Raw genomic sequence first — 19,098 nt, forward strand, 5'->3', positions numbered from 1 at the left:
ACAAATTTACCTGTAAAATAAACCCTAACCTAAGTTACAATTACACCTAACACTACACTGTCATTAAATTAACTAAATAAATTAATCCTATATAAAACTAAATACTTACCTGTAAAATAAACCCTAATATAGCTACAATATAACTAATAGTTACATTGTAGCTATTTTAGCATTTATATTTATTTTACAGGCAACTTTGTATTTATTTTAACTAGGTACAATAGCTATTACATAGTTATTGACTAATTAATAGCTACCTAGTTAAAATAATTACAAAATTACCTGTAAAATAAATCCTAACCTAAGTTACTATTAAACCTAACACTACACTATCATTAAATAAATTAACTACAAGTACCTACAATTAAATACAATGAAATAAACTAAACTAAAGTACAAAAAAAACAAACACTAAATTACAAAAAATAAAAAAAATTACAAGAATTTTAAACTAATTACACCTAATCTAAGCCCCCTAATAAAATAACAAAGCCCCCCGAAATAAAAAAATGCCCTACCCTATACTAAATTACAAAAGTAATCAGCTCTATTACCTTACCAGCCCTGAACAGGGCCTTTTGCGGGGCATGCCCCAAAGAAAACAGCTCTTTTGCCTGTAAAAAAAAACACAATCCCCCCCCCCACATTACAACCCACCACCCACATACCCCTACTCTAACCCAAACCCCCCTTAAATAAACCTAACACTACCCCCCTGAAGATCTCTCTACCGTGTCTTCACCCAGCGGGCCGAAGTCTTCATCCAATCGGGCAGAAGAGGACATCCAGACCGGCAGAAGTCTTCATCCAAGCGGGGCAAGAAGAGGTCTTCCATCCATCAGAAGTCTTGATCCAGGCGGCATCTTCTCTGTTCATCCATCCGGAGCGGAGCGGCAGCATCCTGAAGACATCCCACGCAGAGCATCCTCTTCTTTCTTGATCCGACGACTAGGTGACTGTACCTTTAAGTGACGTCATCCAAGATGGCGTCCCTTGAATTCCGATTGGCTGATAGGATTCTATCAGCCAATCGGAATTAAGGTAGGAAAAATCTGATTGGCTGATTCAATCAGCCAATCAGATTCAAGTTCAATCCGATTGGCTGATGGAATCAGCCAATCAGATTGACCTCGCATTCTATTGGCTGTTCCGATCAGCCAATAGAATGCGAGCTCAATCTGATTGGCTGATTGGATCAGCCAATCGGATTGAACTTGAATCTGATTGGCTGATTGAATCAGCCAATCAGATTTTTCCTACCTTAATTCCGATTGGCTGATAGAATCCTATCAGCCAATCGGAATTCAAGGGACGCCATCTTGGATGACGTCACTTAAAGGTACAGTCACCTAGTCGTCGGATCAAGAAAGAAGAGGATGCTCTGCGTGGGATGTCTTCAGGATGCTGCCGCTCCGCTCCGGATGGATGAACAGAGAAGATGCCGCCTGGATCAAGACTTCTGATGGATGGAAGACCTCTTCTTGCCCCGCTTGGATGAAGACTTCTGCCGGTCTGGATGTCCTCTTCTGCCCGATCGGATGAAGACTTTGGCCCGCTGGGTGAAGACACGGTAGAGAGATCTTCAGGGGGGTAGTGTTAGGTTTATTTAAGGGGGGTTTGGGTTAGAGTAGGGGTATGTGGGTGGTGGGTTGTAATGTGGGGGGGGGGTATTGTGTTTTTTTTTTACAGGCAAAAGAGCTGTTTTCTTTGGGGCATGCCCCCGCAAAAGGCCCTTTTAAGGGGATGGTAAGGTAATAGAGCTGATTACTTTTGTAATTTAGTATAGGGTAGGGCATTTTTTTTATTTTGGGGGGCTTTGTTATTTTATTAGGGGGCTTAGATTAGGTGTAATTAGTTTAAAATTCTTGTAATTTTTTTTTATTTTTTGTAATTTAGTGTTTGTTTTTTTTTGTACTTTAGTTTAGTTTATTTCATTGTATTTAATTGTAGGTACTTGTAGTTAATTTATTTAATGATAGTGTAGTGTTAGGTTTAATTGTAACTTAGGTTAGGATTTATTTTACAGGTAATTTTGTAATTATTTTAACTAGGTAGCTATTAAACAGTAAAATATCTATTTAATAGCTATTGTACCTAGTTAAAATAAATACAAAGTTGCCTGTAAAATAAATATAAATGCTAAAATAGCTACAATGTAACCTATTAGTTATATTGTAGCTATATTAGGGTTTATTTTACAGGTAAGTATTTAGTTTTTATATAGGATTAATTTATTTAGTTAATTTAATGACAGTGTAGTGTTTGGTGTAATTGTAACTTAGGTTAGGGTTTATTTTACAGGTAAATTTGTATTTATTTTAGCTAGGTAGTTATTAACTATTTAATAGCTATTGTACCTAGTTAAAATAAATACAAAGTTGCCTGTAAAATAAATATAAATCCTAAAATAGCTACAATGTAACTATTAGTTATATTGTAGCTATATTAATAGCTAGTAGGGGGCTTAGATTAGGTGTAATTAGTTTAAAATTATTGTAATATTTTATTATTTTTGCTAATTTAGTGTTTGTTTGTTTTTTTGTACTTTTCTGATGGATGGAAGACCTCTTCTTGCCCCGCTTGGATGAAGACTTCTGCAGGTCTGGATGTCCTCTTCTGCCCCATCGGATGAAGACTTCGGCCCGGCTGGGTGAACACGACTCAAGGTAGGGAGATCTTCAGGGGGGGTAGTGTTAGGTTTATTTAAGGGGGGTTTGGGTTAGAGTAGGGGTATGTGGGTGGTGGGTTGTAATGTGGGGGGGGGTATTGTGTTTTTTTTTTACAGCAAAAGAGCTGTTTTCTTTGGGGCATGCCCGCAAAAGGCCCTGTTCAGGGCTGGTAAGGTAATAGAGCTGTTAACTTTTGTAATTTAGTATAGGGTAGGGCATTTTTTTTTTATTTTGGGGGGCTTTGTTATTTTATTAGGGGGCTTAGATTAGGTGTAATTAGTTTAAAATTCTTGTAATATTTTTTTATTTTTTTGTAATTTAGTGGGGGGGGTTTTGTACTTTAGTTTAGTTTTTTAATTGTATTTAATTGTAGGTACTTGTAGTTAATTTATTTAATGATAGTGTAGTGTTAGGTTTAATTGTAACTTAGGTTAGGATTTATTTTACAGGTAATTTTGTAATTATTTTAACTAGGTAGCTATTAAACAGTAAATATCTATTTAATAGCTATTGTACCTAGTTAAAATAAATACAAAGTTGCCTGTACAATAAATATATATGCTAAAATAGCTACAATGTAACTATTAGTTATATTGCAGCTATATTAGGGTTTATTTTACAGGTAAGTCTTTAGTTTTATATAGGATTCATTTATTTAGTAAATTTAATGATAGTGTAGTGTTAGGTGTAATTGTAACTTAGGTTATGATTTATTTTACAGGTACATTTGTATTTATTTTAGCTAGGTAGTTATTAAATAGTTATTAACTATTTAATAGCTATTGTACCTAGTTAAAATAAATACAAATTTGCCTGTAAAATAAATATAAATCCTAAAATAGCTACAATGTAACTATTAGTTATATTGAAGCTATATTAATAGCTAGTAGGGGCTTAGATTAGGTGTAATTAGTTTAAAATTATTGTAAATATTTTATTATTTTTTGTAATTTAGTGTTTGTTTGTATTTTGGTACTTGTATGATGGATGGAAGACCTCTTCTTGCCCCGCTTGGATGAAGACTTCTGCCGGTCTGGATGTCCTCTTCTGCCCCATCGGATGAAGACTTCGGCCCTGGCTGGAGTGAACACGACTCAAGGTAGGGAGATCTTCAGGGGGGTAGTGTTAGGTTTATTTAAGGGGGGTTTGGGTTAGAGTAGGGGTATGTGGGTGGTGGGTTGTAATGTGGGGGGGGGATTGTGTTTTTTTTTTTACAGGCAAAAGAGCTGTTTTCTTTGGGGCATGCCCCGCAAAGGGCCCTGTTCAGGGCTGGTAAGGTAATAGAGCTGTTAACTTTTGTAATTTAGTATAGGGTAGGGCATTTTTTTATTTTGGGGGCTTTGTTATTTTATTAGGGGGCTTAGATTAGGTGTAATTAGTTTTAAAATTCTTGTAATATTTTTTTATTTTTTGTAATTTAGTGGGGGGGTTTAGTACTTTAGTTTATTTAATTGTAGATAATTGTAGGTACTTGTAGTTAATTTATTTAATGACAGTGTAGTGTTAGGTTTAATTGTAACTTAGGTTAGGATTTATTTTTACAGGTAATTTTGTAATTATTTTAACTAGGTAGCTATTAAATAGTCAATATCTATTTAATAGCTATTGAACCTAGTTAAAATAAATACAAAGTTGCCTGTAAAATAAATATATATGCTAAAATAGCTACAATGTAAACTATTAGTTATATTGCAGCTATATTAGGGTTTATTTTACAGGTAAGTATTTTGTTTTAAATATGATTCATTTATTTAGTTAATTTAATGATAGTGTAGTGTTAGGTGTAATTGTAACTTAGGTTAGGATTTATTTTACAGGTAAATTTGTATTTATTTTAGCTAGGTAGTTATTAAATAGTTATTAACTATTTAATAACTATTGTACCTAGTTAAAATAAATACAAAGTTGCCTGTAAAATAAAAATAAATGCTAAAATAGCTACAATGTAACTATTAGTTATATTGCAGCTATCTTAGGGTTTATTTTACAGGTAAGTCTTTAGTTTTAAATAGGATTCATTTATTTAACTATAGTAAACTTATCTCGTTTTATTTAAATTATATTTAAGTTAGGGGGTGTTAGTGTTAGGGTTAGATTTAGGTTTAGGGGTTAATAACTTTATTATAGTAGCGGCGACGATGGGGGCGGGAGATTAGGGGTTAATAATTGTAGGTAGGTGGCGGCGATGTTAGGGAGGGCAGATTAGGGGTTAATAAAATGTATTATAGTGTTTGCGAGGCGGGGAGTGCGGCGGTTTAGGGGTTAATACATTTATTATAGTGGCGGCGATTTGCGGTCGGCAGATTAGGGGTTAATACTTGTAGTTAGATTGTGGCGACGTTGGGGGGAGGCAGATTAGGGGTTAATAACTATAATGTAGGGGGTCGGCGGTGTTAGGGACAGCAGATTAGGGGTTAATAGTTATAATGTAGGCGGCGGCGATTATCGGGTCGGCAGATTAGGGGTTAATACTTGTAGTTAGATTGCGGCGACGTTGGGGGAGGCAGATTAGGGGATAATAACTATAATGTAGGGGTCGGCGGTGTTAGGGACAGCAGATTAGGGGTTAATAGTTATAATGTAGGCGGCGGCGATATCGGGTCGGCAGATTAGGGGTTAATACTTGTAGTTAGATTGCGGCGACGTTGGGGGAGGCAGATTAGGGGTTAATAACTATAATGTAGGGGTCGGCGGTGTTAGGGACAGCAGATTAGGGGTTAATAGTTATAATGTAGGCGGCGGCGATATCGGGTCGGCAGATTAGGGGTTAATACTTGTAGTTAGATTGCGGCGACGTTGGGGGAGGCAGATTAGGGGTTAATAACTATAATGTAGGGGTCGGCGGTGTTAGGGACAGCAGATTAGGGGTTAATAGCTATAATGTAGGCGGCGGCGATATCGGGTCGGCAGATTAGGGGTTATACTTGTAGTTAGATTGCAGGCGACGTTGGGGGAGGCAGATTTGGGGTTAATAACTATAATGTAGGGGTCGGCGGTGTTAGGGACAGCAGATTAGGGGTTAATAGCTATAATGTAGGTTGCGGCGATATCCGATCGGCAGATTAGGGGTTAAATAATGTTATTATAGGGTTTGCGATGTGGGGGGGCCTCGGTTTAGTGGTTCATAGGTAGTTTATGGGTGTTAGTCACTTAGTGTACTAAATGGGTGTTAGTGTACTAAAAACATACCGAATTTCGGAACGGAATAGAACCGAATTCAGCCGAATCCGAATAAATCCGAAACGAATTTATTCGGATCCGAATAAATCCGAAACAAATTTATTCAAATTTTGCCGAATCAGATTCGATCCGAAACGAAATTCGAAAAGTCCGAATCGATCCGAACCGAAAACGAACCGAATTTTTTAGCGGTGCACATGTCTAGTAATTTTGTAATTATTTTAACTAGGTAGCTATTAAATAGTTCTTAACTATTTAATAGCTATTGTACCTGGTTAAAATAAATACAAAGTTGCCTGTAAAATAAATATAAACCCTAAAATAGCTACAATGTAATTATAATTTATATTGTAGCTATATTAGGGTTTATTTTACAGGTAAGTATTTAGCTTTAAATAGGATTAATTTATTTAATAAGAGTTAATTTATTTCGTTAGATTTAAATTATATTTAATTTAGGGGGGTGTTAGTGTTAGGGTTAGACTTAGCTTTAGGGGTTAATAAATTTATAGTAGCGGCGAGGTCCGGTCGGCAGATTAGGGGTTAATACTTGAAGTTAGGTGTCAGCGATGTCAGGGAGGGCAGATTAGGGGTTCATACTATTTATTATAGGGTTAGTGAGGCGGATTAGGGGTTAATACATTTATTATAGTAGCGGTGAGGTTCGGTCGGCAGATTAGGGGTTAATTATTGTAGGTAGGTGGAGGCGACGTTGTGGGCGGCAGATTAGGGGTTAATAAATATAATATAGGCGAAAGAGAGGTGTAAGTGAGAAGTGGCTTGCACAGTCAAAAAGTTGTGTATTTCAATATCATATGACAGAGTCAAAATTTCCTAACATCTTTAATTGAGCATGCCTGAGGCAACTTTAAGATTGAAATGCAAGACAAAATTTTCCTCCTCCCTCGTCGAAATTTGCTACTTCCATGTGCGCATGCTTGTCATTACGTTATCGCATTCGACATATTCTTTTCAAACATATGTGCAGAGCGATTACATAATTCTGAGCATGCGCTCATGAAGGTAGCAAATTCTGACGAGGGAGCAAAATCCGACCGAAACACCTGTAAGCATTACTGGACAAAAAACTATACCTTCTTTCCCATAACCTCTTTGTTTGACAAACAATATAGTAAAAAATGATTTTGATATTCAAAAGCAGAATTTAATTTGAGAATTTACATTAAAGGGACTCATTTCCATGCCATTGTTCATTTAAAAGAACTAAAACCTGGCACTGAGATTTCAGGGGGGTTTCCTCTGAATTTCACTGTTTTGTGAAAGGGCAATATTATGTATGTGTGTGTATATACTGTATATATATATATATATATATATATATATATATATATATATATATATATATATATATATACAGGGAGTGCAGAATTATTAGGCAAGTTGTATTTTTGAAGATTAATTTTATTATTGAACAACAACCATGTTCTCAATGAACCCAAAAAACTAATTAATATCAAAGCTGAATAGTTTTGGAAGTAGTTTTTAGTTTGTTTTTAGTTTTAGCTATTTTAGGGGGATATCTGTGTGTGCAGGTGACTATTACTGTGCATAATTATTAGGCAACTTAACAAAAAACAAATATATACCCAGTTCAATTATTTATTTTTACCAGTGAAACCAATATAACATCTCAACATTCACAAATATACATTTCTGACATTCAAAAACAAAACAAAAACAAATCAGTGAGCAATTTAGCCACCTTTCCTTGCAAGGACACTCAAAAGCCTGCCATCCATGGATTCGGTCAGTGTTTTGATCTGTTCACCATCAACATTGCGTGCAGCAGCAACCACAGCCTCCCAGACACTGTTCAGAGAGGTGTACTGTTTTCCCTCCTTGTAAATCTCACATTTGATGATGGACCACAGGTTCTCAATGGGGTTCAGATCAGGTGAACAAGGAGGCCATGTCATTAGATTTTCTTCTTTTATACCCTTTCTTGCCAGCCACGCTGTGGAGTACTTGGACGCGTGTGATGGAGCATTGTCCTGCATGAAATCCTGTTTTTCTTGGAGGATGCAGAATTCTTCCTGTACCACTGCTTGAAGAAGGTGTCTTCCAGAAACTGGCAGTAGGACTGGGAGTTGAGCTTGACTCCATCCTCAACCCGAAAAGGCCCCACAAGCTCATCTTTGATGATACCAGCCCAAACCAGTACTCCACCTCCACCTTGATGGCGTCTGAGTCGGACTGGAGCTCTCTGCCCTTTACCAATCCAGCCACGGGCCCATCCATCTGGCCCATCAAGACTCACTCTCATTTCATCAGTCCATAAAACCTTAGAAAAATCAGTCTTGAGATATTTCTTGGCCCAGTCTTGACGTTTCAGCTTGTGTGTCTTGTTCAGTGGTGGTCGTCTTTCAGCACACCTTGTGCTTTTGGGCACTCCAGTGATGTTGCAGCTCTGAAATATGGCCAAACTGGTGGCAAGTGGCATCTTGGCAGCTGCACGCTTGACTTTTCTCAGTTCATGGGCAGTTATTTTGCGCCTTGGTTTTTCCACACGCTTCTTGCGACCCTGTTGACTATTTTGAATGAAACGCTTGATTGTTCGATGATCACGCTTCAGCAGCTTTGCAATTTTAAGAGTGCTGCATCCCTCTGCAAGATATCTCACTATTTTTGACTTTTCTGAGCCTGTCAAGTCCTTCTTTTGACCCATTTTGACCCATTTTGCCAAAGGAAAGGAAGTTGCCTAATAATTATGCACACCTGATATAGGGTGTTGATGTCATTAGACCACACCCCTTCTCATTACAGAGATGCACATCACCTAATATGCTTAATTGGTAGTAGGCTTTCAAGCCTATACAGCTTGGAGTAAGACAACATGCATAAAGAGGATGATGTGGTCAAAATACTAATTTGCCTAATAATTCTGCACTCCCTGTATATATATATATACAGGGAGTGCAGAATTATTAGGCAAGTTGTATTTTTGAGGATTAATTTTATTATTGAACAACAACCATGTTCTCAATGAACCCAAAAAAACTAATTAATATCAAAGCTGAATAGTTTTGGAAGTAGTTTTTAGTTTGTTTTTAGTTATAGCTATTTTAGGGGGATATCTGTGTGTGCAGGTGACTATTACTGTGCATAATTATTAGGCAACCTAACACAAAACAAATATATACCCATTTCAATTATTTATTTTTACCAGTGAAACCAATATAACATCTCAACATTCACAAATATACATTTCTGACATTCAAAAACAAAACAAAAACAAATCAGTGACCAATATAGCCACCTTTCTTTGCAAGGACACTCAAAAGCCTGCCATCCATGGATTCTGTCAGTGTTTTGATCTGTTCACCATCAACATTGCGTGCAGCAGCAACCACAGCCTCCCAGACACTGTTTAGAGAGGTGTACTGTTTTCCCTCCTTGTAAATCTCACATTTGATGATGGACCACAGGTTCTCAATGGGGTTCAGATCAGGTGAACAAGGAGGCCATGTCATTAGATTTTCTTCTTTTATACCCTTTCTTGCCAGCCACGCTGTGGAGTACTTGGACGCGTGTGATGGAGCATTGTCCTGCATGAAAATCATGTTTTTCTTGAAGGATGCAGACTTCTTCCTGTACCACTGCTTGAAGAAGGTGTCTTCCAGAAACTGGCCTATACAGCTTGGAGTAAGACAACATGCATAAAGAGGATGATGTGGTCAAAATACTCATTTGCCTAATAATTCTGCACTCCCTGTATATATATATATATATATATATATATATATATATATACACTGTATGTATACATATGTGCATCTATGTGTTTATATATATGTGTGTGTGTATAAATATATATATATATATATATATATGTATATATATATATATACCGTATTGTCCTGAGTATAGGCAGCACTTTTTTCCCCCAATGTAAGTTTTTGAACTAGGGGTGCGGCCTACAATCGAGATATCGGGATGTCAGGATGTTACAATATACTTCACAATAAAATTGCCGGTATACGGTTTAAAATGGTAAGCGCTGTTCTTGTTCTTATTACAGGGAGGGGGATTGGGCACACACTGGACTTCAAGGAGACTCTGCCAGCCACAGACAAAAAAAAGCACCTGCACAACATCCCTCTACGTCAGATTGTTGGACACTTTTGTGTGGGTGCAGAATGAGCCTTTTTTTCAACCAGTGTCAACATAAATGCACAAATATTTAATTAAAACTACAACGCCTATGATTCATTTTGCCAATGAAGGAGCCAGTGTTATTAGTGCGCGTGCAACTGCATCAGCATGCAATTTAAAAATTGTCCAACAATCTGATGGGTCCAATGTTATTAGTGGAACGTTAGCTGATCTGACAAGTTTGCTAATCTGACAGAACCTGACACAGAGCCTCCACACCAGCACACCACTGCTTAATAGGGTGAGTATTGGGCACTATGTGTGGAAAGGAGGCTGAGTGGATTAAGGGGAGGCAACCTGTGAGGGTTATGAGGGGGCTGTGTGAGGGGGGGGAGGTAAGGAGACTGTTATCTATCAGTAAGGGAGGGAGGCTAATAGATTAAGGAGGGGTCTGTGTGTGTGAGGGAGATAGGGGGGCTGAGAGGGGGTGGGGATGAGAGAGGACAAGATTAGAGTTGTGTATGAGAGTGGAGGGCCCTCTAGTGGGCCTGTAACAACATTAAGGGATTACCAACTTGAAGTCTGGAGAATGCTAGTGTGTTTTTGTTACAATGTTGCAGGGTTGGAGGCGGTGTTTGTGCTTACCTTTATAGGGTCCTGCAGCAGTGTATCCGGCCTCTTTCTGTTCCAGACTTCGAGGAGAAAGTTTTCCTTGAATGATGGAGAGATCTAGAAGGAAGTTGGTTCCTCCTAAGCAATTTCGGGAGGTGGTGGAGGTTGCAGCCAGAAAGAAGGGACCTGCAACACAGAGAGAGGAGGACATGTCAGACGAGGCGGGGTACCTCCCACACCCCAAAAAACCCCACCAAATAGGAATTTTAATAAAGGGAAAGGCCCAAGAAAAGTGGGGGGTGGGGGGGCCTGGCCCTGTAAAGCAGGCACAAGTTAGTGTGAGGAAAGGAGCAGCCCAGGGCCCTATCAATCAGTGCAGTGCACCGGTCCAGCACGCACCCAAGTGTTATCTTCCCCCAGGGGCAGGCAGGAGGCCAGAGACAACAGGGGCATAGGGAGTGTGAGTGGAGGCCCAGTAGTGGTAGCAGGGCCTGGTGTGGAGCAAGGGTGGTCTGTGTCGGGGGGTGGGCCGCAATGTGCTGTGGGGCCTGATTGTAATGTGGGGCCTGATTGGGTGCTAGGCCTAGCACCGGAGCTGTTACTTGCCCTCCCTCCGGCCGCCATTGCGGCGGTTCTGGCTCTGGCCCGGTCCCTTGCGGTGGTGGTTCCATCCGACCGGGAACAGGCCGGGGCTGCTGCGGTGGGTGCTGGGGGGCCCGGCGTGTAGGATGCATGCCTTACAGGAGTTGCAGAGTGCGCAGCAGGCCCTCCCTCCTCAGATGGCGGTTCCCGCGAGACTTCAACCTCACATTCTTCAAGTGAGGATCGCGGCCGCCATCTTGGAGGGAGCAAGGAGCTCAGGATGGACCTCACAACCGGAGCAGCCCAGGTAACTTGGGGAGGCTCCGGTTCGCGGGGGGGGGGCTCCAATGGCCGCGGGGAGGATCCGGGAGGCGCAGGGGTACTCACCTAGGGTGGTGGGTGGAGCGCAGGTGGCGAGGTCTGTGAAGGCATCCAGGGGTATGGCTGAGTGTGACGCGGGTAGGCCAGGGACAAGTGCACATGCGCAGATGGAATTAGCTGCGCATATAGAGAGAAGGGCAGGTATTACAGGCTGCGGATGAGGGGATACATCAGCAGAGGGGTTCAGCATGGGAGCATGTGGGGATGACACATGCTAGGAGTGGAGGCCCTGTGTTTGGGAGTGCACATGGTGGTATGCAGGGGGATAAGAGATACGGCCAGAATGGGGCTCAGGAGGCCGGTAGGCATGCTAGGAGTGGAGGCCCTGTGTTTGGGAATGTGCATGGTGTGATGCAGGGGGATCATCGGTACAGCCAGAATGTGGCTCATGAGGCCGGTATGCATGATAATCAGGGGGTGTGTATGGAAGAAATTATCAAAAGGGCAATGCAAGCAGCGATGCATGAGGCAGGTGTGATGGCTTCACCTGGGTTTGGTGCCAACGCCCAGGGGGGTCCTAGTCAGGAAGCTACTGTGATAAGAGCAGTGGCAAGCTCGCTGGGTATGAATACAGGGCAACAAGGGGGGGGTAGGACGGGGGCAATCATTTGGGGACCCTCCCGTGAACCAGATTGCTCCTCAAGTTGTTTTATCTCCTCAGGTGACAGCGGCTACAGAGCCCACTGCAGCGGCGGGATCTTCCAATGCGCTGGTGGTAGCAGGGCCCAGCAGGGAACAGCAGAGAGAGGATGATTCCGTAACCCAGAGGACGGCGGATGCAGAGAGACCAGGGGGCGGTGAGTCTCATTTACTAAACATTACACACGCTGACACGGACACTTCATCTAGCGGCTCAGGTTCAGACAGTGGGGAGGACCTAGGGCTAGTTGGGAAAGGGCAGCGTAGGATGTTTAGATGGATAAAGAAGATGGCAGCTGATCAGGCGAAGAGGAGGTCTGGGGGTTCAGGGCAGGCAGAGGGGCAGGCGGGGGCGGCAGCCCCAGGGCCCAATATGCCCATGGAAGCGCCAGTTCTGCGCAAAGTAGCAGCGCAAGGGGATACGTATCCTTGTCTGGTGCACTCCCTGTATGGCCATCTTAAAGCGAAAGTGATTAAAAAATACAGGAAGGGCGCTATGTTAATATATTCGAACTCTCGCTGGCAGCTGATCAGGCGAAGAGGAGGTCTGGGGGTTCAGGGCAGGCAGAGGGGCAGGCTGGGGGCGGCAGCCCCAGGGCCCAATATGCCCATGGAAGCGCCAGTTCCCGCGCAAAGTGGCGGCGCAAGGGGATACGTATCCTTGTCTGGTGCACTCCCTGTATGGCCATCTTAAAGCGAAAGTGATTAAAAAATACAGGAAGGGCGCTATGTTAATATATATCGAACTCTCGCTGGATGCTTTCAGGGCCAAGGAACAGGCTACGGACGGATCTGGTCCATAGAGGGTGCGCAGGCCAGAAACCTATGAAGGGTGGTTGAAATGCTTCAGGGTTCTGGCATTCTGTTATGTGGATAGGTGGCCCCTACAGGGGCACAACCTGTTCAAATACCAGGACACAATTGAGGACATACATGTCAGGTTTAAAGAGGGTGCATGGCGTGAGTACGACATGGCCTTCCGGCGCAAAATGGTTGGCAACCCCCTGCTACATTTTGGAACACAGGATATGCATCTGTGGTCCAAATTGGGCTTAGAGGTGCCATCCCCCCTCCCCTTTGCGTCAGGCGTCGGGGAGGCCTGGCCAGAAGCAGGGCAGACGAGGCAGAGAGTGCTGGAAATTCCAGGACAAGTTGTGTGACAGGGGGAGCAACTGTTCCTTTCAACACATCTGCAAGTACTGTGGAGGGCCACACCTGGGAGCGGGAGTGTGGGAAAAGAAAGGAGTAGGGACAGGCAAGACCACCCCCTTAAGTCGGGAACTGGAGTCAAGGGCCCCAACACCACTTAAGCTGTCGGCCATGATGCCATGGCTGGCGATTTACCCGGATCAAGAGGCAGCGGAGCTGCTCAGGATCGGGTTGGGGGAGGGATTTAGGATACCGGTTCGGGGTTATGTTGCTGGGTCGGGGGTACATAGGAACCTGAAAACAGCTTATGAGTTCCCTCAGGTGGTCAGGGACAAATTGGCAAAGGAGGTGGCGTTGGGCCGGTGTGTCTGGTCCATTTGCGGCTATTCCGATCACGGGCCTTGTGGTTTCCCCTTTGGGGGTCATCCCAAAAAAGGAGGCAGGAAAGTTCAGGTTGATTCATCATCTGTCCTTCCCGAAAGGGTCGTCAGTGAACGACGTCATTGATCCTGAACTTAGCACAGTGCACTATCAATCTTTCGATGAGGCGCTGGCTCTGGTATGGGCGATGGGGCCCAGAGCTTTGATGGCAAAGCTAGACATTGAGTCAGCTTTTAGGTTATTGCCATTGCACCCATCAGCATTTAAGCTCATGGGGATGAAGTTCGAAGGGGCATTTTATGTGGACAGGTGTTTGCCCATGGGGTGTCCGCTGTCCTGCTCTCTGTTTGAGTGTTTCAGCTCATTCCTTCACTGGGTGGTTCAGGAGGCGTCTGGGGGTGGGTCAGTGGTCCACTACTTGGATGACTTTCTGCTGATAGGGAGAGCACGTTGCACGGAGTGTGCACAGCTCATGGATGTAATGAGCTGACAAGACGGAAGGCCCGTGTATGTGCCTAACGTTCTTGGGGATAGAGATCAATACGGTCAGGGCTCTATGTAGATTGCCGGATGATAAGGTTGAGCGGATGCGGTGGATCGTGCGGCTGGTGCAGGGACAAGAGAGAGTTACTAGGAGGGAAGTGCAATCCCTCCTAGGACTTCTGAATTTTGCTGGAAGGGCAATTCCGATGGGCCAGGATCTTCAATAGATGCCTGGAGGGGCAGCTGAAGGGACCAGTTGGAGGTGGAAAATGGGTCTGAATATCGGCAGAAGTGAGGGATGACCTGGGGGTGTGGGACACGTTTCTGTCACACTTCAACGGGGTTTGTCTTTGGAGACACCGACGGTTTCTAATCAGGTATTGCACCTGTTCACCGATGCAGCCGGCGGATTCGGGTATGGGGCATACCTGGATGGTGAATGGAGTGCGGGGTCCATGGCCTCGTGAATGGGTTGAGGCCGGCTGGGTCAGAAACCTGACTTTGCTGGAGCTCTTCCCCATTGTTGCTGCGGTTGAAATCTGGGGAAGGAGGCTGGCTAACAGATCAGTGGTGTTCTGGTCGGACAATTTGAGTGTGGTGTATGCCATTAACAAACTGTCCGCATCCTCCCCAGGGGTAGTGTGCTACTTGAGGCACCTGGTGTTGCGCTGCTTGGAGCTCAACATCACTTTCATGGCCAGGACACGTCCTGGGGGTGCATAACGTTATCGCTGATGCACTCTCTCGATTCAACTGGGGGCAGTTTAGGAAGGTAGCGCCCAGGGCCGTGAAGGAGGGTCTAACATGCCCGTCTTTTCTTTGGCAGCTGTTCCAGCCTGGGAGGGCATCCTCCCCTTAATCAGGTCGTCGCTGGCACCAAAGACTTGGGCTACGTACGTGAGTCACTGGAGCAAATGGGTTTGCGTTCTGCCAACAGATGGGAGTGCGGTGGAAGATGCTTCCAGGGTACAGGTACTGGAATGGTTGGCACAGCTAAGGCTAGGGGGGTCTAGTAGAATGGGAGCAGCAGGCAAATTGGCAGCGCTGGCGTTCTTTAACAAGGCATTGGGTTATGTCGACCACTCCAGGTCATTCTTGGTTAGGCAGGTGCTGAAAGGTTGGGGGAGAGTTTCCCCCCATCTGAAGGATCAGAGGGAGCCCTAACGTCAGGTCGATTAAGGCAATTGGCGGGACAATCGCAATCGATTTGTACGTCGGAGTATGAAAAGCTCCTGTTTAAAGCAGCATTTGCTCTGGCGTTCGCTGGAGCGCTGCGGGTGGGGGAGTTGGTTGCCTCCTCGAAACACAAAGGACGGGGGGCATCCTCGTGGAGCACGTGCGTTGCTCGGGCGAGGGACTGCTCCTGTTTGTGCCTCGGTCCAAAACAGATCAGGAGGGAAAAGGGGCTTGGCTGCCACTCGTGATACATGAATCTAAGGAGTGCTGCCTAGTGCGGTGTGTTGAGGAGTTCCAAAAAGTGAGACCGCAAAGCAGTAGGCAGTTGCTAGTGCATGAGGATGGCAGCGCCTTGTCATTGTTTCAGTTTTGCCGGGTACTCGCAAAAACGGCGGAGAAGGCGGGGCTAGATCCGAAAAAGATACCACCCCACTACTTCAGGATTGGGGCAGCTACCAGCGCGGGTGGCGGCTGGTACATCGTCAGCTGAGATTAAAAGGTTGGGTAGATGGAAGTCAACCCAATACAAAAGATACATTAGACCCACTTAGCAGGGAGGGCCCTAGGGCAAACAACCATTAGGGAGCGGGTGCCAGGGCATTGCTTGGGTGGGTTTAGGGGTCTGTGTGAATTGATAGACAAGGGCATGATGGGTAATGTGGTTTGATCAGTTTTTGCCAAGTGTGAGAGGTGGAAATTACCCCTCCTGTTTGAGTATGATTGTAGGACATTTGTACATCATTGGGCGTCCATCAGGGCACTGCAGTCAACAGAAGGGCAGCAACTTGGATTCGCAACGTCCAGGGCGAACTTCCGATGGTTAGGGCGCAGGGGCCTTACGTGGGCAGATCTGCCAGCATTATTGCAGGAGGCACACAGGAGATGGGGGCAGCCTAATGTGATAGTGCTGCACCTCGGGGGAAATGACTTGGGGTCTCTCCCCGCACTGGATTTAATTAAACGAATGGTAGCAGACTTAAAGTGGGTGCACACATGGCTTAAAAATGTTAAGTTGGGTTGGTCCAATGTGGTCGCACGACTGCATTGGAGGCATATTGTGACCCAGAAGGCTGCGTACAATGTACGGAAAAAGGTTAACCGGGAGATGGGAAGGACGGTCACGGCCTTGGGTGGCTTTGTGGTCAGACATGAGCTCATAACGGCCGACAGGAAGGATTTGTTTCGCCCTGATGGTGTCCACCTGACAGATATTGGGTTGGATATCTTCTTAAAAGACATCAGGAGCGCCCTATTGTTAGTCATATAAAAAAAAAATTTCAATTGGTTGTTATTATGTAAGATATGTTGCCTGTTGGCTTATTGGTTTGGCGGCAAGAGGATGCCTGGCTCTTGTGGGGGGTGGTCAAGGCCCTGGGGAGCGGGCACAGAAGAAGAAGAGTGACGGTCTAGAAAGGGGAGGGGTTACGCCCGCCTAGGAGCCGGCTTAGGGGGTCCCCTCCCTTGCGATTACAGGCTGAAAATCTCTTAATTCCACAACTCTATTTTTGTGCCATTGGGCGTGAACAGCCGGGTGTCACGCTGCAAACACCGAAAGGGGCCTTGACCAGCTGCTGGTAGGGGTTAGGTTAGGGTGAGATGCCGCCAACGGATTGATGTAACGAACTTGTTGCCAAGTTTGGAAAGATAATTTATTTGAGTGCTTGCAATGGTATTAAATATCATCGCAGGCACAAGTTAATCGTTTATGTTAAATAAACGTGACCGTGACTGGTCTTTGTTTTTTCTCCCAACTATGTGTCTGGTCTGTTTATTTCTTTACAAGTATAAGGTTATATGGCAAATCGTAAGATGAATAGGGGGTTAAGACCTTATGAGAGTGGAGGGCCCTCTAGTGGGCCTGTAACAACATTAAGGGATTACCAAACTTGAAGTCTGGAGAATGCTAGTGTGTTTTTGTTACAATGTTGCAGGGTTGGAGGCGGTGTTTGTGCTTACCTTTATAGGGTCCTGCAGCAGTGTATCCAGCCTCTTTCTGTTCCAGACTTCGAGGAGAAAGTTTTCCCCGCCCACCCGGCCCAGGGAAGAAGAGAGTGGCGGCAACGATGCAGCAGCATGAGGGTGAGTGAACCCGGCAGGGGTAGGTTTAATTGAGCTAGCCTTTGTAAGCCCGGGTTGTTAAGATAGCCAACCACCTACATCAGGAGGGTTGTACGATTCGCCTGATGGGGGGTGCCTTTACTGGGTTGGGTGGAGATGCCATAGCTAGCGGGTGGTCAAGGCCCTGGGGAGTGGGCACAGAAGGAGAAGAGTGACGGTCTAGAAAGGGGAGGGGTTACGCCCGCCTAGGCGCCGGCTTAGGGGGTCCCCTCCCTTTCGATTACAGGCTGAAAATCTCTTAATTCCACAACTCTATTTTTGTGCCATTGGGCGTGAACAGCCGGGTGTCACGCTGCAAACACAGAAAGGGGCCTTGACCAGCTGTTGGTAGGGGTTAGGTTAGGGTGAGATGCCGCCAACGGATTGATGTAACAAGCTTGTTGCCAAGTTTGGAAAGTTCATTTATTTGAGTGCCTGCAATGGTATTAAATATCATCGCAGGCACGAGTTAATCGTTTATGTTAAATAAACGTGACCGTGACTGGTCTTTGTTTTTCTCCCAACTATGTGTCTGGTCTGTTTATTTCTTTACAAGTACAAGGTTATATGGCAAGTCGTAAGATGGAATAGGGGGTTAAGACCTTAAAGGAGAAGGAGGCGGAGAGTGTAAGGAGAGACTGTTTGGGAGAGAGGGGTGTGTATGAGGAAGAGAAGCTGATTTTAATTTCTTTAAAATGGCACCAAACTTTAAGGGTGCGACCTATAATCAGGAGCGGCCTATACTCGGAACAAAACGGGTATATACATACATACATATATGCACATAAAAACACATATGTGAGGCATTTCCGGTGGGAGGAGCTGTTCAGCAGCACACGCTGAGTCTGGCGGGGTGCATCGAGACTGAGCAGCTGTGTACAACGATCTCCTGTGGCCATTTCTCCCATTGCTGGTGCCCTGCTGCATCCTAGGGAGACGGCCGAATAAATCCTGGCCCAGGCGGGAAAAACCTCCAAGGACTGTTTTCACGGCTTCTAGTCCGAGCCGCAACCTCACCCTGTAAAATAAAATGGGACGTGAGAGAAACCATTACTTAATACCGTTTACTCTGGTTAACTGAAGCCTGTGGACATATCTATCCCGCAAATCATAAGGATTCAGCTGGCGGGGCTGGAGTACACTTGGTCCGCCACGGATACAGCAGCATTGTGGCACTGGAGCAGAGCGTCTGCAGAGGACCGAACTGAGACCCGGGAAGGAGAGCGGTACCCGTTGTGGGGTGATTACACCTCCTAGGATTCGCAAAAGGTGAAGAATTCCCCCGTTTCTAGGGGTATGTCATATCGGTCAGCTGTAAGAATGGCGACCCAGCAGTAGAAGAGAGCCGACCAATCGCGAAGCCACTCTGCGGTTGAGCCCTTTATTTCCTCCAATAAGAAGTGAAGGTGTGTGAAAACCTCTCAATCAAGTCACGCCTTGCAAACCAGTTAGTTTCTGCTTTGAGTAGCGGAGCAGTGCCCGGGTTCCACAGGCAGAGGAACGAGCTCCTAGGTACTTGCGGCCATAATTGGATACAGAGGAGAAGTCCAGAGTGGGGCACGTAAGTTAAAATCTCCTGTTGCCTGCTTTGCTACTACAGAACTGTAAGCCCGCTCGTTAATGGGAGCCATTAGAT

At 44.6% G+C, this 19,098-nt stretch overlaps 1 protein-coding gene across 1 annotated transcript in view; it reads left to right on the forward strand.

Moving 5' to 3' along the window:
* Positions 1-19,098, forward strand: part of LOC128661345 (galanin receptor type 1-like) — a 377,907-nt gene that overhangs the window by 333,419 nt on the left and 25,390 nt on the right. The gene's annotated exons all lie outside the window — the stretch shown is intronic.

Source organism: Bombina bombina, chromosome 1 (assembly GCF_027579735.1).
Source record: "Bombina bombina isolate aBomBom1 chromosome 1, aBomBom1.pri, whole genome shotgun sequence".
Classification (NCBI taxonomy): domain Eukaryota; kingdom Metazoa; phylum Chordata; class Amphibia; order Anura; family Bombinatoridae; genus Bombina; species Bombina bombina.